The sequence below is a fragment of the Perognathus longimembris genome, chromosome 5, assembly GCF_023159225.1.
Source record: "Perognathus longimembris pacificus isolate PPM17 chromosome 5, ASM2315922v1, whole genome shotgun sequence".
In the NCBI taxonomy this organism is placed as follows: Eukaryota; Metazoa; Chordata; class Mammalia; order Rodentia; family Heteromyidae; genus Perognathus; species Perognathus longimembris.
The window spans coordinates 58,622,044-58,649,550 of NC_063165.1; the positions used below are offsets into that span (position 1 = coordinate 58,622,044).

The 27,507-nt window shown below is 36.9% G+C and overlaps 1 protein-coding gene across 8 annotated transcripts in view; it reads right to left on the reverse strand.

Annotated features, from left to right (window-relative positions):
- The window catches only part of LOC125351882 (LIM domain containing preferred translocation partner in lipoma), a 645,466-nt gene that overhangs the window by 484,953 nt on the left and 133,006 nt on the right, over positions 1-27,507 (reverse strand). The window lies entirely within an intron of this gene.

A 27,507-nucleotide genomic window follows, 5' to 3' on the forward strand; every position in this document is an offset into this window, starting at 1 on the left:
AAGAGAGACTGATGGATTGCTTAAAAAGAGTACGGTATATTTAATTGTCAGCATTTTAAACTGACTCAGAAAAATGCTGTGTGATAGGTCTACTCACCATGGTTACTGCCGCCTGAGTCCATAATAATAAAAAGGCTCAAATACGCACATCACCAACATGCGCAGAAAGAACGTAAAGTCGGGAGGTCTGATTTTTCCAATCAGGCTGAACCCTGGACTTAAGGCTTTAGAAAGGACTTGTTCTCATTAAAGCGCTGCTCAGGAACTTCTCTTTCCAAATTGTCAGTTGAATCCCAGAATCTATAGCCACTCTTAAGACTACTAGAACAGATTCTAAATCACATTTCAACACCTGCCTCCCTCTTCTAGACTAAAGATAAGAAAATTTCAAGGGTGTTTTCTCTGGAGTTATAGCTGGAATATTCATTGAGAGAGACTATTCTTTTCATCTACACCTGATTAAAAATGAGAGTGTTCTGGGACCCAATCATTTCCTAAACCAACATTTCCTAAGCAAAGATAACGGCAGCCAGGAATCTTCTAGAAGCTAGGAATAGAGATGCAAAATACAGAGACATGGTTCCTGCCCTTAAGGAACTGACATCCTAAATCAAAGAAAAGCAAAAATATTAACAAATAACCCACTAAGGGATATAAAATAATGGAAATGAATGTTAAATATTTCTTATTTGTTATACATAGTGCCCAGTATACAGTAAGCACTCAGCCAATCTTCACCATTATTATTATGACTAAGCTATCTCTCATCCAATTTGCAATGTATATACAGAAAAATAAGCATCATAAATTCAGAGAACTCTTTCTATAGAGTACATAAAACAAGGTAAAGAGAGAAAACATTGGGGAAGACTGTCTTACTTTGGCTAAACACTACAAACATAATATAGGAGCTGATTTTTATATGGTGACTCCAACATAGCATTGTATAAAATCAACAGAAGATCCAGGAGCTGGTGGCTCATGCCTGTAATCCTAACTATTCAGGAGACTGAGATCTGAGAACAAAGGTTCAAAGCCAGCTCTGGCAGGAAAGTCCAAGAGATTCTTTATTATCCACCAAAAGGCCAGAAGTGGAGCTCAAATGGTCAAGCCAGAAAAGCCTAGCAAGAGCATGAGGCCCAGAGTTAAAGCCCCAATACTGGTACATCTCCCCTCACAACCACCACCACCACCACCCTCAGATAAAAAACAGTCAGAAGAACATCGGTTGGGGACAAATTTTATTTGCACAATGATTAAAGCCAATGCATCTACAGCCTACTGAATAAAATGACTAGAAGTAAGTGATAGCCCATTTCAAAGGCTTTAGGGGTCATGACAAGATCTTTTAAGTGTTTTTAAACAACACAAAGCCACTAGACGGTTTAGAAAAAGAAGTATTTGTTTTATATTACCCAATCACCAATTTTACAAGATGTCTTCATTTGGAGAGGAGGAGAGATATGAAGAGAAAGCATCAGAATATAGAGCCTATTACAGAGGCTTTATTGCAATAATAATAGCATAGGTAACGGATGGGGGAGGATGTAATCCATAGATAATGGATTGAGGTGGTTCCAAAAGAGGGGTGAAAGCAATCCAAATCAGGAAATATTCTGGATGGGAATCAAATGTGCACTGGCCAAGCATGTACTCTGACCAAGAAGGTAGTTGCGCGTGGAGCTGGACAGAGGCTTTAATGGTAGCGAACATGATTGGGCCCATTTGGGTAGGCTTAAGATTTCTAGCAAGCTCCCAAGTGATGCTGCAGCTCTGTGAGGAGAATCTGGAGGCAGGAGCACAATTAGAGCAGGAAGTGACGAGAGTTTGCCTGAGGTAATAATAGATGTAGTAGAGCAAAAAAGGAAAGATTCAAGAGATATAACAAGAAAAAAAAAAGACAAAAGAAATCAAACTACTCAGAGCTTCAGGAAAAAAAAATCTATCCACGGAAATCTTTGTTAAATACATGACAGTACTGATTCTGTGCTATCTTTAATGGCATTGTTCACTATATGGCTAGAACTATATACTTTCTATCTTTGTAGTGCAGGGCACTTTCACATGGAATATTTTATGCAATCAGTATCTGTCCATAGGACCAGGAAATTATTATTATCACAGATGACAATAGCGATACCAGTCACTTATTGAACCTGTATTCTCTGCCAGCCTTATTACAATGTGTACTATCTTCGAATCTGACAACAATTTAATTTTGACTCAACAAATGACAAAGTGATACTCAGAAACCTTACCCAGAATCACCTCTTCTCCAGTTAAAGTCAAACCCAGAGAGGGAGCTTAAATTCTATGATCCTTCCTTTCATTCTGCCCAAGAAGAACAACTTTTTTAAGGAGAAAAAGATACTCCCGTTGGGCATGCATTTCCAGTATATAAAGGTGTCCTTTCTCCTTTTACTATACTTCAAGATGACAACTAACAAGGTTTTTTTCCTCAGACTCTAGTAGCCATGCAGTAAAGTACTCAAGGTGAAGTGGCTCATTTGTAGCAGCTCATGACTGGCTTCGTATCCATAGAAACAAACATGGATTGAGTGCTTCATGGACCATTCACTGTGCTCATATTCAGATTCCTGTCTCTGCCCTCTTAGTACAGTGTTTTGCTACCATGTTCCCCTCTGACATTATCCAGCTTCTGCTTTGTGAAGATTTCTGCCCAGAAAAGTAACTGGCTGATCATACAGTAATGTGTTTGCCAGTGAGGAAGTGAGAAACAGGTCCTCATTGGTGAAGATGCACAGGGAATGGTAATAGATATTGACAAGACATCAGCAGATAAGAAAAATGAGTTGAGACATTTCCCCAGCCCAGGAAATGGGTAAGAAATGAGCCACAAGATCTTCCTTCTAGTCACCCACACTGTTCTTTCCCAGGATGATTCACAGGTATGGCTCCACAGATCTGACAAAAGGGAGCATCTCAAGAAGATGAAAGGATATGTTTATGCCTGCTCTCTTGCGCGCTCTCTCTCTCTCTTTCTCTCTCTCTCTCTCTCTTTATTTGTTCCTTCTCGAGTAATAACTATTAATTGTGCTATGCGGGCAGTGCAGAGATGAGTCTACCGGGAAGCCAGCACAAATCCATCAAGTGCTTTTAGTCCAAGCTTTTTAAAAGCAATTGCTTACCACATTTTCACCGTTCATTTTCTCACAGCTAGAATTAAAGTGGATTTACCACACAGTCACTCCAGTGACCTTCTTCCCCACCTCCAGAGTGAAGACAGAAAAGGGCTGTGGGCCTATGACCAGCAAATTCAGACATGTGAAAACACCTATTCTTTTTTTTTTTTTTTTTTTGCTTGCTTTGTTTTTTGGAAGTCCTGGGGCTTGAGCTCGGCCTGAGCAATGTCCCTGGCTTCTTTTTGCTCAAGGTTAGCACTCTACCTCTTGAGTCATAGCACCACTTCGGGCTTTTTCTATATATGCAGTGCTGAGGAATTGAACCCAGGACTTCATGTACACAAGGCGAGCACTTTACCACTAGGTCATATACCCAGCCCCACACCTACTGATTTAGTGTCAAGTACTGGGACTGGAGACAGGTACCCTGTATGCTATTAACATATGATTTTGTAAGGCAAGTATTGTCAAAGCTACACAGATGCGCAATTGAATGCCCGCCCAGAGGTAAAGAGATTTCTTGTTCAGAGTCCTAGAAACAGAAAAAAGCAGACACAAAATGAAACCACAGTTCCTTGGACTCCAAAGCCAAGACTTTTTCCCCCTATCACTAGAGTTGCCTTGTACATTTCCAGGAACACCCACAGTCTTCCACACTGTTGTACAGAAGAACCAACACTTCAAAAACTACTACAACATAAGTACATGCAGGGAAATAAAGAGCAAGCAAGCTATCATGCATTTTGTGAAAATTGCCTTTGACCAAGACAACATGCTCTTGACTATACTGTACCTGTTTTTAGGGTTCAATTAACACCTGCAGCATGACAATCAGAGAGACTCTTGAATTTGTTTGACAAAGGAATATGAATCAAATCCTGCTCTCTCACTCATGCCTTGGAGAAGGAAGAACCAAGGACTGAGGGTCTCTGGTTCACAAAGTGTCTGGTTCACTAGAAAATCTAATCAAAGAATGTAAATAAAAGGAAAAGTTAATTTAGTCCAAGATCATTTGTTCTTCCATCATTATACATATATCGTGCTACTGGCAGAAGTTGGGAAAGATCAAGTAACAGGAAAAAGAAGAATAACCTAAACCAGAAGCTTTACTATATATTATCTGAACAGAGGTGAAGATTAATATGTGGGGGCAGCATTCTTTTCAGACTCCCTTCCTAAGAAGGGGTGTAAGGTTAAGCATTTTGCAAGATTCTTTATCATAAGCTGAGTTGACAGGAATACCGGATAAGAATGACAATCAAGTCAAGAAGTAAATAAACACTTGGATCAGTGTTCTTCAGTTTTGGTGGCTGTTTTAAGAGAATAAGTCCATTATAAAAGTAGGTACTCTCTTACAATCTTAACTCTACAGCAGTCTAACCAAACTTTTTCTCTTTTAGAAGTTTTTGTTGTTTTGTTTTTCAACAAATACCAGTTAACTATTGTGTGGGGTGGGGGGTCAGGGATAAAAAAAAAAAAAAAGACACAACTTCTATTTCCAAAGAACTCAAAGTCCATAAGGCCAAGCACAAAATGGTGCATTTTTAAAGTCAGCAAGTTATGTTCTCAATTATGAAAATACCAAATGACAGGTTCTTCTACAGTCCAAGCAATAATATAAAATGAGCCAATTCTTCAGAATCAGACTATTTTTAATGAAAATTATGACTGTTAAAGCTTTTCCTTTTAATACTAACATTATGAGAACTCAGAAGAGAATACAGGATCAACTTGCTATGTTCTATATTCTTCCCAGGCTCTAACCCAGCGCACATCCAGTAGACATATAATATGAGCGACATAAACAATTTTAAATTTTCAAGTAGCCACACTTTAAAAGATAGATTAAAAGAAATTATCATATAAATATAACGAAAATAGTATGCCTTCAACACATGGCACTAGCTACATTGCAAGTACTTAGTAATAGTGTGCAAAGTCAAATGGCTGTCTCATTGGACAATACATCTCTGTCCTCTCTCCAACCTTCACCTGCAAGATTGCTAACAGAACAATATGTCTACTGGAAAAAAAGGAGACAAATTTTACAAGTCTTCAACGTTTATTGGTGTTGCAGTTTCTCACAATACTATACCTCAGGACCAATAGACTACAAGGCACTCATGGCAAAGCTCAAAGTTCAGAAGGAAAATGTTTCTACCCCATAAGTGGAGATGAAGAAAATCTGACAGGATCAAGGTAGCTTGCCAAAAGTACCCAAAGATATGCCATAAACCTTTTGTAATGACACAAAGCTCCTTTCCAAATTCCAGTTACCAAAACTTCCACTTGACAATCAACCCTTCGATGCATCCTCTAAGAATAACACTAGAATCGGATGGAAAAATATAAAATATAAAATCCATCGAGGTACAAAGCTACAGAAAGAAAGAAGCAAGTAAACCTTCCACTCCAACCCCAAATCTTCTGACTTAAAACCAAGAAAAGGAAAATTTACTTGACCTTGTCAAGTAAAGAGTAGCACTCTTTCCATCTCTTCTTCATGTCTTAAACATGTTACTTGACTGGTAAGTGATTTACATCCATTAAACTCTGTTTATCAAGAAGGCAGATGACTGTCAGAAGTCAGTGCCAGGAGAGACAAGCTCCACATTTCCTTCCTTCTACTTTCCACAAGCCCTGTATTATTTACTAGGTAAGTATACTCAATGGCACGATTGCTCAACTCACTGCTTAGATTGGCCCAGGACAGTTACCAAAGGGCAGAATGTAACTATATGATCCCCATGTCCCATCTACATGTTCTAATTCAAGTTTAAGAGCTATGTACTTTGGAAATCTGACCTCTCCATTCTCCTCATGATAGTAGTTTGAACTCTAGTCAGTAATTTGCAAAAGTGTCAGAAAACTGGCCTTTCATGAAAATATAAACAAAACTGGCCACCAACAGGTTAGTATCACAGTAATAAATCATGTTGTGATTTTGCACTTTCTTATGTGATTGCCTCAGAAGGGCAGTTCACCTCTGCAGATACCTACAACCCTCATCAAACCATAAGAAAGCAGTAGACAAACTAAAATTGAGAGATAATCCACAAAATACCTGACATTTCAAAAGTGTGAAGGGCATGAAAAATGTGAAAAGGCTGAGAAAGAGCCATAAATATACAGAGACTAAGAAGACATGAGGACTAAATGCAGGGTACCAAGTGTATCCAAAATTCGATCCCAGGCAGACAAAAGACATTAGTGAAAACTGGGAGACATTGTGAATAACAATTATAGCTTAATGCCTGTTATATCAATGGCAGTTTCTTAGCTTTGATAGACATAACTTGGGTTAAAGAATCTGGGCAGAGATTATGTAGAAAATTTCTATAGTATATTTGAAAATTGGTACCCTAAATTATACACAATGCTGGGGAACGGACACCCTCAAACGTTCTCTAGACCTCCCAAACTTCCATCAGGATAAAAGCCAGTAACCTTGAAGTACAATAAAAGATTTTATATAAACTGAAATATCAGGTTTTGTTGTTCTTATAATAAACTAAAAGCATTATGAATGTGCTTGATCAGTTTTTTTTAAGTTTTCAAGAAGAAAGAAATTATCAGAATTAAATAATTTTAATAAAATAAATAAGTAAATGGATGAGCAAAGTGAACTTGGCCAAAAAAGAAATGAGTAATTATAAAATTCTCAGTTTGGCTAAACAATGAGATTTTTAATTTTACACTTGGACTGACATTATACAAAGAATTACCTCCTTCATGCCCAGGATATCAGCACATATGGGAAGATAAGGCAAGAGGACCTTGAGATTAAGGATATATAAAGAAGGAGAATAAAAGCATATCATCTTCCCATACATTATTTGACATTTTCAAAGCTGTATCGCCCTGGTTTTACTTAAACACAGTCTGCCTCCACCTGTAATGCTGAGAAGAAGATTAACCAACTAATTCACCAGGATTTGAAGAGATTTAGTGTGCCCAAATTTTTCTGTCCCCATCTGGAATTTCTTTTTATTTATCAATGATCCTTTGTATATTTTTTATTCTTACTTTTAAATAGCTACAAAAAGAGGTTGGAATTGGACAGGTCAATTCATGAGGTCAATGCATATTAACCAGCATCACCCCTTTCATCATTCTCCTCCCCAACTATGCCAAGAGCACCCATCTCCTCAAGTTCCCTAGTTCCACTTTCTCATGTATACACTGAATATTATGACTGCAATCATCCAACATTCCTCTCTCCATTTGTTCACACACACACACACACACACACACACACACACACACACACACTTTTAAATCCTATCCAGACAAGGCAGGTTTCAGCTTCCTGGTATTCATTTTGTTAAACTGTCTTTAGCTGAAAGGGGTTATATTGTGGAACTCCACCCCTTCATATACAATACATTAGATAGTTTGATTATATATATTTATATATATATATGGGTGTGTGTGTCTGTGTGTATGCATATAACCCTGTGTGTGTTTTCATATATGTCTGTATTTTACATCTAACTCAGAACTAACTTAGATATACCTTAGATCTGACTTACTTTACTCAACCTAATTTTTTCAGGTCCAAAATATCCATTTCCCTGCAAATGACCCAATATTATTCTTCCTGATGGATGAATAAAATTCCATATTTCCATAAAACTATAGGTAGGTAGGTAGGTAAGTAGGTAAGTAGGTAGGTAGGCAGGCAGGTAGGCAGGTAGGTAGGTAGGCAGATAGATAGGTAGTTATATAGGTAGGTATGTAGGTAGGAAGGCAGGCAGGCCAATAGGTTCACATCATAGACTCCAGTAATTTTCAGATAAGAAAATAGTGAACAAAAAAGGGGTGTGGGGTTATTTAAGTTAACTATTTCCTAACAGGATTCCCTCCTAACTATTTCTTTGGGCATTCAATAACTCAATGTATGAAATGGGCCCCAAATAATTTTTAAATGCATTGTGAGCAAAGTACTGTGCAAATAGTAGAAGCAAAGACAAATGAATGAGGAGGCTCCTCCTGGCCATACATAACTCTGGAATGAACTCCTTTCCTCCTTAGAAGGCATGTGGAGAACGTTCTTGGAGAACACTGCTTTCCCCACATCCTCCCTATGTTTGTCTGCCTGTCCTCCCACACTCCAGACACACAGGGCCAAAGACACTTCTGGCATGTTTCTAATTGCTTCACTGCTCCTGTTGCCTCCAGATCATTTCTATTACAGCCCCAACTCTAGCGGCTTCTTCTTCCATCTCCTTAACTCCTCCATTGAGACTTTCAGTTCAAAGATCCTTTGCATTCTCCCTGAGTATCATCCTATTTCTGGGTTCCCTTTTCTCTCAATTCAATGTAACCATTCAATGAGGACTCCATTGATAGAGCATGGATATTATTTTGGTGCTGCCTCTGCTTTGATCCTCCCTAATATTGGATTCATACAACAAACAGTCTTCCCAGCTCTCACACCTACACTGCTTGATTGTACTATACTAAATATAACCCTTATGGGCTAAGATAGCAGGAATATGAAACTAACTGTAATAAAAATCATCTTAATTTATACTGTAGAGCTAATGAAGCGTTTCTTACACATTACTTCACTTGATTGCCATAACACTAATAAATTAGGCACAACAGAATGAGATGCCCATGTAACAGAAAGCTGCAGACAAGAGAAGTCACTCCATCTCAAAGAGCTGAGTCTTTGGGACTGCTGGAGCCTGAACCCAATATGCAGTAAAGTGTGTTTTTCAACACACCATATATCCAAGACTCTACAGTCCTCCACTCTACATGGCAAGGACAAACCTTTTTTTTTTTCCTCATTTATTATCAAAGTGATGTACAAAGAGGTTACAGCCTTGGGTACATTTCTTGTACTGTTTGTTACCTCCTCCCTCGTTCCCCTCTTCCCCCTTTCCCCTTTCCCTCTCCCCCCATGAGATGTTCAGTTGGTTTACACCAAATTGTTTTGCAAGTATTGCTTTTGGAGTTGTCTTTTTTTCCTTAGGACAAACCTTTTAGATGCACTTAAACTGTGCCAGCCTATTTGGTTGATTTAAAAGGGAAAGAAACATAAAAAAAAAAAGTTCTCCAACTGATTCTGCTTGTGACAATTAGTAGAAATATCTTGCAAAGGACGTGGGTGTCTTGGAAGACTCATCATCACCATCATTATAATTTCTAATCATGGTGTGTGGGCAGGTGTCCATGTAGAAGAAACACCATTGGCACCCAGATTAGCAGCTTCATGGGGAGACTAGAAAGGAAGTCGGCAATTCTTAGACCTTGGAGACCAAATCACAGCTTTCCCTTCAGAGAGCAGCAAACACACAAGCCTGTGCCTTCGTGAGGATTGCTGGGTCTGCCGAGAGAGGTAATCAAATACCAAGCCCAACTAAAACTGCACACTGGAGCAAGGTACAGGAGGCTCCCTGGGAACCCAAAAATAGCACCAGCTTCCGAGACAGAAAGCTGGCATTCTGTAGTCCCATGTTACAGCTCTAATCCCGCATCTCTGAATGAATCATTTGCCTTCTTTGCATGCTTGCTTTTGCTCTCATCTGAAAATTGAATTTTTAAACTAACACTGATTTTGAATGAGACATAGGTAAAGGGTAGGAAAGAGTTCCCAGCTTCTCCTTAGCTCTGTACCATCTTCTCCCCTGGAGGAGGTCTTTTGTGCCATTTCCAGTGTCTGACATGGGCCTCTCTGAAAGAAGTAAATTGTCCAAGATCCCCCACATCATGAGCCTCATGATCCCCACTACCCTGACAGTTCTAACATTGTGAATCTATTGAAACGTCTCACGGGTTTATAATTTAGAAAGTTCAGCCAGTTTTCTTTGGTTTAAGAAAATTGTATTAGTACAATTTAAAAATAAATCTATTAATATCATGGCCTGGAAGTGTAATGCTAAGCATGTCTACTATTATCTTATGCCTCCACATCAGTAGATACTTAAGAAAGATATTCAGAGAAGGCAGAGATAAATGAGAGTGACAGGACAGAACCAGACAATTCTACAATTATTCCACAGGATTCATTTGATCATAGAGCATATTCCTTTCTGTGGTCCGTGTCTAACATTTACTGATTTATTATAAAGGATGTTACAAGGTTATAGGTGAAGAAAGGCTAGGGTCAAGTGTGGGGAAGCAGTGCAGAGTTCTCATGTCTCCTAGGGGAACCACAGGCCCCAGAAATACCCAGATGTTCACATATGTAGAAGCTGCAAAAACATTTCTTAAGCAATTTGTTAATGTGTTAGCCAGGGTCCTGGAGTCTCCTTTCTGATAGAGCCATGCATAGACAAATAGGTAAAAATAAGATCAAAACCACTAGTTAATATAAAACATAAGACATATAACTAAAGCAATTGTTAAAGAAAATTATATTGCTTTATTTATGTTAATTAAAATGTAGAAACAACCCCTCTGTAATTCACTTTGACAATAAAGGGAAAAACAAATAAATAAATAAATATGTAGAAATGAAAATATATGAATTAAAGGATGGAGGTATGTCTTGGTGCCAATAGTGAGCAAAAAACTGGAGCGAGAATGTGAGTTCCACAATTGAAGATACATTACCAACATAAAAAGTGTGTGTGTGTGTGTGTGTGTGTGTGTGTGAGAGAGAGAGACAGAGAGAGAGAGAGAGAGAATTAAATCAAACTCAATGAGTTGAACTAGGCAAACTAGAAGGACTCATTAAAGATTTAAAGAAAACAGATATTTACAAAATAGAAAAAAGCAACCAAGTAAAAAAGTAATAATAATAAATTTTGGTAAAATGAGCAAACGTGAAAGGTATACAGAAATATAGAGTAAAACCAAACATTTACAAAGAAGGTAAAAACAATCATAAATACAGAGAAAGCAAAATAATCAAAAGAATTATTTAATTATGCAAACAAATTTGAGACAGGCAATTTTCAAATAAAAAAGAAACTAACAGTGGCCACCGAAGATATATGTAAAAGCCAATTAATTTAATTACCAAAAAATAAAATTTTAAGGGGCTGGGGATATAGCCTAGTGGCAAGAGTGCCTGCCTCAGTATACCCGAGGCCCTAGGTTCGATTCCCCAGCACCACATATACAGAAAACGGCCAGAAGCGGCGCTGTGGCTCAAGTGGCAGAGTGCTAGCCTTGAGCGGGAAGAAGCCAGGGACAGTGCTTAGGCCCTGAGTCCAAGGCCCAGGACTGGCAAAAAATAAATAAATAAATAAATAAATAAAAATAAATAAATAAATTTTTAAAAACATTAATGCAACGTCTTCCACTCCTTCAAAAATGGCACCAGGTCAAGGAAGTTTTGCAAGAAATTTCTATCATATTTTAAAAGAACAGATTGTATAAATGATCTTCAAATTCTTGCCAAACTAAAGAAAGTAGAAAAGGTCCCTCATTATTTTATAATGATTGAAACATAACATTGACCAAAAAAACTTGGCAATGCCAATAAACACACCACAAACATAGATAGACTCCAACAAACCCACTTAAGAAAATACATGAGAAAATCATTAATAAATTAATGAAACATACAAAAGAAAATAGTATTAGAGTACATGAAATCCATGGTTCAATCCTCACCAAAGCAGAAAATAAAATAAAAATAAAAAATATTCTAACTCTGACCAGGTAGACATTAATTCCTGATGCTATTGTGTATGCCGAAATAATGTTATCATGTTTAATTTTTTGACATATTATAGCAACTTTACAGGAATTTCCTGTAAATATGCTATTTACTTGCCATCTATGATTATTTCAATTTCTAAATGGGAAAGTCTAAAAAAAGACTTAGAAGAGCATTTAAAAACTAGTCTTACTTTTAAAAAACAAAAATATTCTCAAAATCTAAATGTAAGTACATAATATATACATATATATACAGAATATATTATATGTATGTATTATATGTCAGTAAAAAGGGGACATTCTCTCTCACTGATATTTAAATTTTATTCCTCTGGAGACAGTAGACAAACCCTATGCATTATTAACTTATTAAATAGGAGGTAAAATAGGACAGTGCCCAGGCCCTGAGTTCAAGCCCCACAACCAACAAAAAGAAAAAAAGAGGTAAAATAGAGTTAATGGCAGATTATATGATTATTTAACTAGAAACTCAAAGCAGTCTATTGAAAATTAGTCAAATAGAGGAATTTAAGAAACTTGGTTGAGTAGAACTGTCAATACACTGAATTAAAGACCCTGAACAGACAGACAGACACACATATACACACACAGACACATACACACACACACACACACAGAGTATAAAATGTAATGTCACTAAACACCAGTGGATGATGTCTATAATCCAAGCTACTCAAGAGGTTGAAATCTAAGGACTGCAGTTCAAAATCAGCACAAGCAGGTAAGTTGTTGACTCAACTAGTACTGTACTAGCCTTGAGCAAAAAGGCCCAGGTACAGCACCCGGGCCCCAAGCCCATGGGGAAAAAAATCATATAATTTCATTTGGAGCAGGTGGAAATATATAGAGATATACATTTAAGAAAAATGCATTGTTAATACTTACAAAACAATATGTTTTCAACTAACTGTATAATTCAGGGTGGGGTTGAATTGGGGAGGAGGGAAGATGGGAGAAAAATGAGGAAGGGGGTAACAAGTTTGACAAGAAATGTATTCATTACCATATATATAACTGTAACCCCTCTGTACATCACCTTGACAATAAAAAAATTTTAAAGAAATATGCATTGCCTATATGAAGTCAAATAAAAGGAAGACTTCAGATTTAGAAGTGTAGCTGAATGGTAGAACACTTGCCAAGCATGTGTGAGAAGGAAGAGAAGTAGGAGAGTAAGTAAAAGAAGAAGTAGAAGGGAGAAGAGGGAGAAGGGGAGAGGGAAAGGAAGAAGAGGAAGGAGAAGGAAAAAAGGGAAAGAGAAGGTAGGGAGAAAGGAGAGATGAAGAAAGCGTGAGAGAAAGAAAGAATGGAAGACTGAAATGGGAAAGAATATATCAAAATGCACAATATATAATGTTAATAAATTTGGAGAAATTCCCATAAATATATCAGCAGAGCTAGACAAATTGATTCTAACATTCAGGAAAAAGTGAACATTTTATTGTTGGCTTTTATGCCAAAAGTTTATTGAAGATTAAAAGAGTAGGGTAGTCCTATCAGACAACAAAATATACTATTAAGCCATAATAAGTAAAAGTGTGACAGGGTGTGTTAAATGGCAGGTAAGTGAAAAGATCAAAAATAGATATAAACCCCTAAGTTGTAAAGGAGCAAACATTTAAGTAATAAAAGAATTCAAATACAATAAGGTACTTTTGAAATACTGTGAGGTAAAAGTAGGATTCCTCAATAAAAAGTGTTTGCAAAAGTTGATCTGGAAAAAAATATCAAATATTTTACCAAAATAAAATTTCACTTAAATCAGAGGAGAAAGAGACAGAAAGAGAATAGATGAAATTACAAGAATAAAATTTGAAGAATTACCTTTAAAATAGTCTAAAAGCAAGGGAGTAATTTCTACAAGTCATATAATACCCAAAGCCATCCCCCCCAAATCAGAAAGCGCAAAGTGAAATGCTAGAATGTTAGAACTCCTATCACAGTGAAAGGTTTTAGATTTTCTAGAAATAAAGTTTTCACTGCTAGGAATCTAAGCCAAAAGCTTGGCATGCTAGGCAAGTACTCTTCTACTAAGCTAAATCTCTAGTCCCTAATTTCTTGGGTGTTTATTTTTGTTTGTTTGGATATATTTGATTCTTTCAACAAGATTTCACTATAAAGTTAGCCTCAAACTCACAATCCTTTATACTCAATCTCCTGGGTACTGAGATTACAGGCATGTACCACTACACTCAGATAAATTTCTTCTTTTAAAAAGAAAATATGCTGGGCGCCAATGGCTCATGTCTGTAATCCGAGCTACTTGGAAAGCTGAGATCTGAGTGTCAAGTTCGAAGCCAGTATGGGCTGGAAAGTTCATGAGATTCATAACCTCCAATTAGCTGCCCCAACAACCTTCCATGAAAAAAAAAAGCTGAAAATGGAGTTATAGCTCAAGTGATAGAGCACTAGCCTTGAGCAAAAAAACTCAGGGACTGAGCCCAGGCCCTGAGTTCAAGCCCAGGACCAGCACAAATAAATAAATAAACAGATAAAAAGAAAATAACATTCGTAATGAGTTCCTATACGACACTTACATACAGGAAGGTAATGTTTTAGATTCATTTCCCCTTTCCTAGTTCATTCTCTCACCCTATTGGGCTCCTTCCTCTTCCCAAATAATCTCCCTTCTACTTTCATTTGGATAAATTTCTTGGTTATAATAAATTAGTAATCACAATTCCAACAGTCCAAAAGAAAAATAGTCAAAGGGTAATTTCAGAAATCGAATTACAAATAGGTATCGCTTATTTAAAAGGATGCTCAAACTCACCTACAAAAACACAAATATGAATTCCCATACTGAAATAAGCATATGATTACATGAAAAGGCAAGATTCAAAATAATGTTTGTGGGAGAAAAATAAGGCAGAAGGTAACAAGTTTGATAAAAAATGTACTCGCTGCCTTATGTATGAAACTGTAACCCCTCTGTATATCACTTTGACAATAAATAAAACAATTAAAAAAACAATTAAAAATAATGTTTGCAATATTCTTCCCTATATAAATACTATATATGCACTATGTGTACATGTACAGTCCAGTTTATTTTTGGAAGGGTACGATAATGAATTTTGTTTCTAAGTGAAAGGAAAAGAGAAACAAGAGAAAGATTTGTCTCTGCATACAATTGTTATAATTATATTTTTGTGATGCTTATTCATCACATTAACTTACTGCTTTCTTTACAGAAAAGATGGACAATAATTTATTGATTCAAGTGACAAACACAGGGAAGAGAAGCCAAGATAGAAGCTTGCCACCATTTCCCTCTATAACTTAATATGACATATCAGAAGGAGCCAGACACCAAATCTCAGAGGCTGAAACTTGCTCTCTCCTCAGCAACTTTGCCTTGCTGGAAGTTCTTTACTTTCTCAGCACCTTGGTTTTGACAACTGTGAAACAGAAAGCTAAAATTTACACCTCAATGGGTTGTTGTGAAAACTAAGATGACAGACGCCAATGTTTTTTGTTTAAAGATAACATACATTAAAGTAGCTAACTTGGTACTGGCACATAATCTATGTTCAGTAAATGTTAACTTCCTGTCCTATAAGAGACTCTGAGAATGGTGCTGAAGATGATAGAGATGATAAGCTGCATGACAATACCTATTCCACCCACAACACACCCACGCCAACCCTCTCCCCTCAACCTCTCATCCCATTGCACAAATTTGAGATACCCATCAGAAGATACTTTAAAATGTCTATTAAGACATAAAGGAGGTAAGGTCCTTTATACTTAAGTGCTAGAGGAAAGTATGATATCTCCATTCCAAGTTTCCAACACAATATTTCATGGGATGGCAAGGAATGGGTGACTTTATTGGCTGAGCATTGTATAAAGATTGTTTTTTGTGGGGCCAGAATGTAGCTTAGTGGTAGAGTCCTTGCCTAGCTTGCATGAAGCCCTGGGTTCAATTCCTCAGCACCACATGAACAGAAAATAGCGGAAATGGGGCTGTGGGTCAAATGGTAGAGTGTAAGCCTTGAGCAAAAGGAAGCCAGGGACAGTGCTCAGGCCCTGAGTTCAAGCCCCAGGAGTGGGGGGGAAAAAAAAAGATTGTGTTTTGTTTTTTTTATATGTGGTAATACTTGAATTTGAACCCATGGCCTTGCATTTACTCTACCACTATCTACACCCTAGACATTTGGGGTTTGTGTTTGCTGTTTGGTTATCTTTTGGATAGAGTCTACAGTTCTCCTCTGGAGTCAACATAGAACTGTATTCCTGCTACTTCTGCCTCCTGAGCAGCTGCAATTAAAGGATATGAACCAACACACCTGGCGTCATTTGTAAAGCTTAACTTTTACCTGCAATGTACCACAGATTACCAATCATCATCCTATCTGGTCTCTCCCTGTGAACACTAATGGATACAAATTTCAGGTCTCATATTCTCTCAGATATCAGAGGTTAAGCCACCCTTTTTGTAGCAATCCAACCTTGCTGATCATCCAGAAAAGGAGTGGAGAGCTTAACATAAACTCTCACCTTGGGGACCTATGGTATCCCTTCTCTACAGCCTGGCAACTCTAACAACAGAAGGTTAATGATGAAATACCCTTGGAGCTCAGTGTGGTGGTAGTGAGGGTTTTATATGTTTGTTTGGTTTCATTTTTCTTTTTGTTTTTCCTTCTTTGAGAAGTTTCTGTTACAGTTGCTATCAATTCTCATTTAAAGAAATAAGGAGAATGGTATTAATAATGAAACAAAAGTACTCCATTTTACTCTCTGTGGTCTGCAAAAAGTTTCACATTTCACTCACATCAGAACTCTACGATTTACTGATGTGAAAGTGTGCGGTTTGGTGATAGCTAAGTTCTTCTAATATTTTACTTTCTGTTGTTTCTTACTTGTAATTTACAGTAAATGTTTCCTGAGTTTTTCCCCTTTATCAAAGTCAGGCTATTTATTATTTTTTTCAAAACACCTCCCCACATATGGCACACTTCATGAAAATCATACAGACTTGAGGCTTGGCAGATGCAATTTATTGCACTACATTAGCTCAGTGATGAAACGTATTGCTCAAATCTTATCTGTGGATTGCACAGGACATAACTATCCTGGAAAAGTCCAGAAGGAAGCCAAGTCTTGGTTTATCTCCTCTTCCCCCTACTGACCTCTCAACCTCCCTTTCTGGGTAAATTTCAGTACAGAAACAATGATCATCAGTCAATCCACATGAGAAAAACCAACAATGTCATCATCCCATTAACCAAGATCTTGACCCCTGGCTACAGTGCTCCATTTGACCATTCTATAGGCTTGTCAAGTACATGGGGTGAGATTTACTCTACCCACTATCTATTAGAAGAAACTTAACCACAGAAAGAATAAGTAACTTCCATGGAAGCCACAGCAATCAGTCTCAAGACCAAGTCCTGAACCCAAGCTTTACCCATAGCAAGAGTTCTTTCGAGTCTACACTACCTATGAATAACAAACTAGACATTTGCTTATTCCCTTCAAAGATTTGTACCTCACTGGCTCTTAAATACCTCCTTGTGACACACTATGTATGTTTCCATCGGATGGTGATAATCAGAACACACCTTATGGTACCACGATTTTTTTCCAGGTTGGCTTCACTTAATCAGTGTCTAGGTTTAATCAGTGGCTAAGTGTTTTCAGAAGCACCAAGGCTCACCAATTGTCAAGGATTGCCCAGCAATTTTTTGCTAATAATTGTTAAAGTCCTAAAGCTCCAAATGATTTGCTTTTATTTAGAAACTCTTTGAAGGTTATCTCTATTGTAATTCAAACTCTCATTCCCTCTCTCACTGAGCAAACAATAGTCAGAATCGTAGATAATTGCTCCATTTTTCTCCTTAACCACAACCTGGCTTTAGTCTGACAAAGCCTGCACTATGCTGTTATAAAAATGTTACCCACCATAAGGGTCTTGAATAAATAATAGTTGAAAATTACTTGTGCAGATTTTGAGGGCATGATGATCAACAAACAACATAGTTTTCTTACAAAGAGAAGAGACTATCTGAATTCCCTGTACTACTAAGTAACACTGTACTACCAGTCCCCAATTTGTTTTATACACTGTTTTGGGTTTGTGTTTTTTGTTTTTTTTTAAATAAGAAAGCTTCAAATTTTCCCCACTTGTCATCCCCAGATATATCCCTGGAAAACTGTACCCAAACAGAGGTAATAAAAGTGTATCTCCTCTTGGCAAAGTTGCTTCCACTTACACACACACACACACACACACACACACACACATACACACACACACACACAAACACAGCAGAGAACTAATCCAGTATAATACTAGTGGTGACCAAGAACCCACAGTCCATTCCATATATGGTAAGACAAGTAAGAGAAAAGTAGCCATGCTTATTCTACTAACAGTCTAAGAGTGTTCAAAATGTTAGTGAAGCCATCCTGAACACCACTATTATCAGGACCAAGTATGCATTATATGTTTCCCACACTAAATTGTAAGCTCCCTACGATAAATTGCACCTATACAGATTTAGAATGTAGGTATACATCAAAAAGCAAAAAAGATTAAGTCATGGTGTTTACACTCAGTGATAAAGGCAAGAAAGCAAACAAGGAGCTAAGTGGACAGTAATTTTCAAGAAGCAGTAAGTGCTTTAAAAGAAAAATAGGTAGAATACACGTGATAGAGTGGGAGGTGCCTAATGTATGTATTTGGAGGGTGTGGTCATTGTTGTGTAGAGTGGTCCTAATTCTAGCTATAGATTTGGAACACCCATAAAAACCACCATATTCTGATTTAATTAGTTTGGGGGAAGGCATCAATAATGGTATTTTAAGGATAGTCAGGTGATTCTAACATAACCACCAAGATTGAGAACCACTGGTAGGCATAGTTTTAAAAGACTTAGTTTAAACCCAACTTACAAGAATGAAATAATATATATATATAAAGTATAACAGAGTATGTAGCATATGGAATGGACTCAGAGTTTGACATCATCTATGACAAACCAAGATTACAATGAAAATGTTAAGTTATTCAAATGAGTGTACTTTTCATAGTGCCACACACATTTAGCTAATATGCACAGTTAAAAATGGGCACAGAAGATGCAAAATGGAGGGTTGCAGGCCATCTTTTCCTCAGATAGGTTCTGCTGCCGTGCACAGGTGAACTTCTGGAAAAAAATTTTGAGCTGAAGTTGACATCACTAAGCCAGATCAAAATCTGCATTCTGTTCCTTCCATTTGGAATATCCTGGTGGTGGTTTTAAAACAGCTAAGCCGCCACCTAGGAACTGGTAGTTCACACCTGTAATCCGAGGTATACTGGGATTATGATCTGAGGATAGTAGTTCGAAGCCAGCTAGGGTAGAAAAGTTCAGTTAACCAGTAAATAAACAGAAGTGGAGCTGTGGCTCAAGTAAGAGAGTGCTATCCTCAAGCAGAAAAACACAAGCAAGAGTGCAAAAAGTCTGAGTTCAAGTTCCAGTTCTGGCACAAAAACAATAAGGAAACAGAACAAAATAATATCTGAGTGATCCGTGATTGTTGAAGAAACCAAAGCAATATCACAGATTCTGGCAACAATACATTTCACTTGGCAATAACTGGCAGGCCCAAGTAGCAGTCACTTCTTGTGGAGAGAATGCCTTCTCAGCTCCCTGAGCACCTACCACACACAGTAAGCACAAGCATAGACTGTGCGCAAGGACAAGTTGCGTTTTCTGTGAACACTTGTACTCTTACCTGAAGGGAAAAGAGTTGTTGTTGTTTTTAATGATTTCTGTACCTAAGAATCTAAAGTGAGAAAAGGTTAAGCTGGATAAAGGGCTTTTTGTTTCAAGACTTGTCTGAACTCTCTAGGCATCTGACCTAACATGTCCTGGGTACCAAAAGAGAAGCTTTGCAAACATTAGCACTCTTAATCCCACAGTTCTATAAGGTACTTTTCATTATCAACATTTTCAGGGATGAGGAAACTAAACCTTAAAGATGACAAGCAGTTTTCATCGACAAAATAAACAGCAAACTAAGACAGAAACAGAGCTGTCTCACTTCAAAGTTGAAGCTTCTCCCAGGATACAACACTCTCACCATCCAGAGAACTTTGTGATGTAATTAAACGCCTGAGGAGAATAAAGGAAGATGGGATCATCCTTGGGAAAGAATACCATTCATTCCAAGAATCGATGTCTCTCACCAGACAAGATGTCATGTTATTAGCCTGGCTATTGACATGGGATTGCAGTAATTCCATATGGCTCTCTCTTTCCAACGTGAAGAAATCTTCAGATCACTGCTGCTCCTCTCTTCTTTTATCCCTCATAAAAATAGCTGTACTCTTAAGCCTATAGATGATCTGATTATGGAAGGAAAAAAATCTTTGTATGTGTGTGTGTGTGCATTTATCAGTGAGGGTGTGTGTTATCAAGACAGATCAAGTTTAAAGACTGAAATGGAAGACCAAGACACAATACAGATAATTTCAAACACATAAAATTCTGTCTGCAGATTCCCTAGACACAGATCATCGGAATTAACTGTCTACATATTCTATCTAAAATGGTTGTTTTTATCCAGATCAAATTTCTCTCTATAATGTTGTATTTATGGGCTGTATGTCAGCATGCTTACTACACTGTATAATTCTGGAAGGAGAAATGATTGTAGCCAGGCACCAGTGGTGCCTATACACCTAGCTACTCAGGAAGCTGAGATATGAGGATCTCGATTCCAAGACAGCCCAGAAAGAAAAGTCCCTGTGAGATTCTTATTTCCAATTAACTACTCAAATGGTTCTGGAAGTGGTGCTGTGGCTCAAGTGGTAGAGGACTAGTCTTGAGCAAAAGAAGATCAGGGACAGCACTGAGGCCCCAAGACCAGCCAATAATAATAATAATAATAATAGTTTTGTTTTTGGTAGTTTTATTCTGTCAATATTTTAACCAAATGTACATTTAACATTAAGAGCTGGGATTTGTGGGAAGTACATTTCTTTTTCTAAGTGTCCCAACTTTAGAGAAACCAACATCTACTCTGATAGGCAAATGCTCAATAAATAATCATTAGGTAGGAGAAGTAAAAATTAAGTTTCCTAAGAGATACAACTCCCCAAAATTTTAAGCAATAAACAGAAATGAGAAAGCCATGAAATTTCTCAGTATTTTGCTATACTCTTTATTTAAGTGGTCAATTAAAATATGTCCACTCAAATAAATATGCAATTTCTTTCTTTGATAATGTACTGACATTTCTTCTTTTGAAGTTGCTGACATTTAACTGTCAGAAGAGCTGTTACAAAAGGTCTCAGGTGAAATACAGGATTCAACTCTTTCTCTACATTTTTTCTTAAGGGAAGCTTAAGAGAAAGTAGCTTTGTATTTCAGTAATTCTGGAAGAGTTTGACTTTTCTGACAATATAACTGCAAAGGAACTTGAGTCAAAACACATAAGAAAAGAAAAGATGCTCAAGATATTTCAAGTCTACAATTATTTGCTGAACACATGCTAAGTGCCAGGAAATATGTTAAGCTCTTCAGGGAAACAGAGCTCATACTTTATTTGGGGTAAGAGTGGTTCAAGAGAAGACATCAAGATGTAACTTTATGATAAACAGCTAGAAAAGTTAAGGACAAAAGGCAACAAAATTCAAAGAGGAGAGACATTATATAAATTGGAAACCTTATTAATGTAAAAAAGTATGGCAAGGTACTATGAAAGAACACAATATTGAATAATTTTGCATTTGCATTACCCTCCCAATTCTGCCAATAAGTTAGTGACAGAATCTGAATTGTCAAAAGACAGCTTACCTTTTAAAGCTTTAATTTTCCCTCACCACTAGAAAGGAGACAGTAGTTACTGTCAGCAAAGAACTCTAGGCATCATATTAAACTATGGTCGAAACAGAAGGTATGGCAAGACAACACAAATCTTTCCCCCATTCTTGGGCAGGTACTAAAACTTGAACTGAGGGTCTTGTGTTCTTGTTTGGCTTTTTTTTCTCTCTCTCTCATTCAAGGCTCATGCTGTATCACTTGAGCCATACTTCCACTTCTACCTTTTTGCTGTGTAATTGGGAATATGAGCTTCACGGGCTGACTTTGACCTGTGATCCTCAGATCCCCGCCTCCTGAATAGCTAAGATTACAGGCATGAGCCACCAGACCTCAGCTTCAAGTTTTCTATTGTGTCATTTGAATCTGTTTGTCTTCTTCGATGTTTGCCAAAGAGATTTAAACACAAATGAATCTAGTAGCTACAAGGTATTTGACATCTTTATTATAATCTGTACAATTATAATTTACTAAACAAATGACATGTCCTTTCATCATAGAGGCTGTAGTACTCCTACAACATCCATGGTGAGACACACAAAGGCAAAAGTGAGAAGGAGTTTCCACCACTAAGGATCTTTCCCTTTACTTTGTGGCACAGAAGGTACAGGACAATTGTCAATCTGGCCACCATTAAGTCAGCATTGATTCGGTATATTAGGAAAATGAAAACTATTTCCAATTAGAAATGGTTCCAGTATAACTTTCTGAAGTCATACACTTTTCACATATTTATTTTGAAAATGATTGTGGGCCAAACTTGCTGTACAAAATCATAATTGCTAGGGAAAGCAATGGGAATCTATTTTTAATAACCACTATTAATAACATTTTAATGGATTTTGTCCTGACATTTTCATATGTACATAATGTAATAAACCTCCCCCATCTCTCTTCTCCTTGTGGGGCCCTTCCTCTTTTCAAATAGTCTTCCTTCTATTTTCCTTCATATTTATTTGAATATAAACCCTGTGTATGACAAAAAAAAAAATACCACAGTTGCCTAAGTTGAGCCTATTGACTATAGTCTCCAATACCATCCATTTTCCCACAAATAACATGATTTCAGTTTTGTTTATTCTGAATAAAACCTCATTGTTTATATATGCCATGTTTTATTTATCCAATTTTTGAAGATCAGACAGTCCAGATCTGTTGAAGATCAGTCCATTCTGATTAGAGAATGTATGGCTATTCACCATAAATATCTTGCTTTTGTCTCTATTACGTGTTTCTTCTGTTTGCAATGTGCTCTTCCTATCTCTGGCTGCTCACACATACTAACCTCATCTATCCTTCGTGATCCAGTTCAAGTGTTACCCAATTTTCCTACACTCCATCCTCTTCTTTGCCTCCCATAGTCCTTTACACTTTTTTTTCATTTCTTTATTGTCAGAGTGATGTACAAAGGGTTACAATTTCATACGTAGGGCAGTGAGTACACTTCTTATCCCCAAGATGAAAGTATATTTATACATTTTCTAAAGCTTGTTTGAGACTATGAATTTTTAGCAATCAGAGGAGGAATCTGATTTGCTTACTCATTCATTAATTCGTTCATCAGGAACTTACATGTCACAAACTGCAAGTAACAAGACAAAGGCCACAATTTAGTACACACCCTAACATATATGCTGCAGATTGCAAACCATAGGCCAAAGTGGCTCATTACACGTTTCTATTTTAAAAACTACATTGTGTCATATCCACACTTAATTGCTGACATGCTATCTATAGGAACTGAGTATTTTATGCTCTGAAAGCCAGTAACTAGCTGCAAAACTGATCATATGGACCACCTGTCTTTACAGAAAGTGTGCTAATCCTTCTTGTAATATACCCTTTCCACACACAGTTCCATGTACACAGTAGGCACACAGCACACACACAATAGGTAGCTGAATGCTCAAATAATAAAGTAATTTGAAATAAAAATTTGAATAAAATCACGTAAGACAAGTCTTACCAGTTTCCTTCTCTTACCAGTCTCCCTCTTCATTCTAAATTATATGAGTAGAATGTTGTTAGCAAAGTTAAAGTTTAGCACAATTATAAACATACAGACACACACACATACATACATATATGGAGGGAGAAGGCTTTCAAACCTATAGAAAAGTTAAGAACTAAATAAATATGCTGTGATTTCATAAGTCATTACTATTTCAGGCTCATTTGAGAGTATAATAGCTGGGCTGGCACCATATATTACAATAACTGTCTTTTCTGGTTTTCTAGAGCTTATAAAACTTGAGTGAGAGTTACTGGACTTCCTTGAGTAGTTTACTTATCTGTGGAAAAAACATTTTGTTTCCTTTGGGTCAAGTTGACTCATGAGACTTGGTTAGGCTAAAGATAAATAGACAGCAGCATACAGGGAAACAACTATTCTCTCAAACACCAAGTGATGTTTAGACACTCAAAATTCTTCCCACTTTCTAAGAGCTGTCTTCTTTATCATGTCCATGTGAAAAACCCTTTTGCTGGGCAACACTGGCTTGTGACTATAATTCTTGCTACTCAGGTGATTAAGATGGGAGGATCACAGTATGAAGTCAACCCCTGAAGATAAGTCTGCAGGAATCTTATCTCCAATTAACCACCAAAAATCTGGAAATGAAGCAGTGACTCAAGCCTTGAGTAAAAAAACTAAGTTCAAGCCCTGTACTGAGGGAGGAGAAAGAAGGTAGGGAAGGAAGAAATGGAGAGATGGAGGCTCAATTTATCTCTCAAGAGAAGGAGTGAAAACTGATAGCTTAGAGAATCGTTATAAGAAGTTTAGTTACTACAAAATTCAAAGTGACACAACCCATACACAGCTAAAGATTTATAGTGAACTGTGTGGCTTCCACATGCATTACTAAGTAACAGTTTTAGAGTCAAACAAGCCTCTAATATATAAAATCTAATCCATTCATTAGCCATGTAGACTTGAGTAAATCATTTCACTTCTGAGTGTTATCTCCTTACTGGAACTGAGAATTGCATTTGAAGGGATATGGCTCAAGTGGAAGAATATTTTCCAAAAATGCACAGTAATCTGGGTTCAAACCCATGAAACAGAAAGAAGAAATAAAAAAACCTACACTGTAGGACTGAAAAAAATGTAAAATAAAAGTGCAAAGCAGCTTTCTCAGATGAGCAAGTTGGCTTTCAGTAATGATTGACTTCTTTCCTATTTTATCCACTAACAAGTTCCATAAAATTCCTCATACAACAAAAATTCATTATTACATATCTAAACTCCTTGAGACCCTTAGTCAAAGCTAAAAAAAGAAAAAAAAATGTATGTTTGTCCTATGTTCTACTGACTGGGTCCCAGCCAGATATTAAATAAAATAATATTTTCCAAATGCATTATATTAAGAATATCCTGATGAGTATTTAAACTGGATAATCATGTCATGTCTGAACATTCTGAAGTGGATCAAAAATGGCTGAATTTTAGTCATTTACACTTTCTGGTTCACATAACCTTTGAGTCCTGTGATCCTAATAATAAAATACAATTAAGAGGAAACACATTTTCCCTTATCAAAATCAACTTTAGTCACTTTACATAAACAAAGATAGCAAAGGCATTTGTGGATATAGATAGGTGAATAGATACATACAGATACAAATGAAGACCAAGAGATACAAATGAGAGAGATAAATAAGAACTGTCCAAGATATTTGAGAAGACTGTGAGATAGATAGGCAAGAGAATGGATAGGCATATGAACAAATATTTACTATTTGCACTGCATGTACGTGTGGATGGATGGGTATATGAAAAAGTATTTGCTACTATGCACATGTATTTGCTATGAACAAACAAAAGGATGTGATTAAGGCAAATATAGGTGGACACAAAGTAATACAGAGAGAAAGAAAGATAAACTAACATCACACACTTGCCCAGGGTAGCTGTTCAAGTCTATGATCCTAGGTAGTTGGGAGGGAGAAATCAAAGGACTAAGGTTTGAGGATAGCACTGGCTAAAAGTTCATGATACTCCATCTCAACTAATGGATGGGTGCAGTGGCACAAACTGGTCATCCTAAGTAGGTAGGGAAGCATAAACAGGAACTCTAGGCAAGCCTTAGGCATAGAGTGACATCCTATCTCAACAAATAAGCAAATCAAAAAGGGCTAGTCTGGTGGTTCAAATGGTACAGTGGCTGCCTAGCAAGCACAAGGCCCTCAATTCAAACCAGTACTGGGGAAAAAAAAAAAAAAGAAAAAAAAAAGATTAGCCCCAGGGTTTAAATACTAAAATAAGCCTTCCTCCTACTTTACTAATCCTTAAATTTTCATTAAACATATATATGTGTGTATGAATATATATACATATATACACATATATTCAAAGGTTGCTTTGTCATCACATTCAAAACTGTCACAACTATACTGTCACATATATGCCCATCTGCAGAAAATGAGTCTTGCAGGCAAAATAATTCTACTGAATCTTCCTACAAAGAGAAAATAAAAAGTCCTACTGAAGGTACAAAGCAGCTAGTCTAATGTAGTATATTCACTAGACTCCATATTTATCCATGTTTCTTTAAGTAATGTTACAGTAATTAAGACAAGTTATGCTGGTAAGTTTGGGCATGGTAAGCATTTTCTCTATGGCAACAACTCTAGAAATCTCACTTTATGTTAGCCAAGATCTTAACTATAGGTAATACTTAGCTCTACCCTAATGCCTATTATCAACTTTGGATGAAATAAAATACTTCAAATTCTTCTATTATAAAAATATGACCAGGTGTCCCTGAATGATTTTAAAGAATACCCTTCTTAGTAAGCAACTATTATTTAACAATGGCAACAAGATTCAGACATATGACAATATATATCAGATATAATACAATAATATACAGGGATAAGGGTTTTTGTGGAAGAGGATTAAGTAGCATGGGGAAATGTTTAAAATGTTAACATTGTATTTAAAAAATAAACCAAACGTACACAACTCTCCTTTTAAAAAGATTAAAGTAAATAATTAGAAGAATGTCTCCGAATGATGTTTATGAGTCTTAATTTTCTTCATACGTTGGTATGTTTTAATTTTCTAATTTTTTTGTCTAAAATGAGGCTGCATAAATTTTATAATTGAGAAAGACATGCTTTACTTTAAGAAAATGGTAAATACATGCTTAAGTTAAGACAGTTGTTTTGTTTTTGTTTGTGTTTGTGTTTTGTCAGTTGTAGGGACTGAACTCAGGGCCCGGGCACTGTCCCTGAGCTTTTTCTATCAAGGATAGTGCTCCACCACTTCGAGCCACAGCACCATTTGTGGTATTTTAGTGGTCAACTGGAGATAAGAGTGCCATGGACTTTCATGCACAGTCAGCACACGGGAGGTACTGACTTCAAACAGAGGCCCTTACATCTCAGCCTTCTGAGTAGCTAGGATTACAGGTGTCGGCCACTGGCACCTGGCTTAAAACTGATTTTTTTCCCCTTTTGGCAAAGCATTTCTTTGCATATTAATTCATCCAATCCACTCAAAAGCTCCAAGAGACAGACTCACCAATGGTCCCAAGGAATGTCTGAGTATGACAAAGACAGGCTTAACTCTTGGTTTTCTCCTATCTTGATTAAAATGTCCATTCACTTTGTTCAGAAAAGGAGTTTTGCTGTCCAATTTTCTAAAAGGACTCCAAAACTATCTCATTTCCCTCCTACCTTAAATTCCACATGTTGCTTCAACACAAAAACTTTCCCTACATGGGCCCCTTAATACCTCATCAGTATTGGGCAAAAAAAGGGGAAAAAAAACTTTAAAATATTTTGCTGTTGCTGTTTTCATGAATTGATGAGTTCTATTATACTAACAGGACCAGTGCAGTCTATTATAAGAATTTGTAGGCATCAATTTTAAAGAAGTCACAACCTGACCTAGACTGGGAATC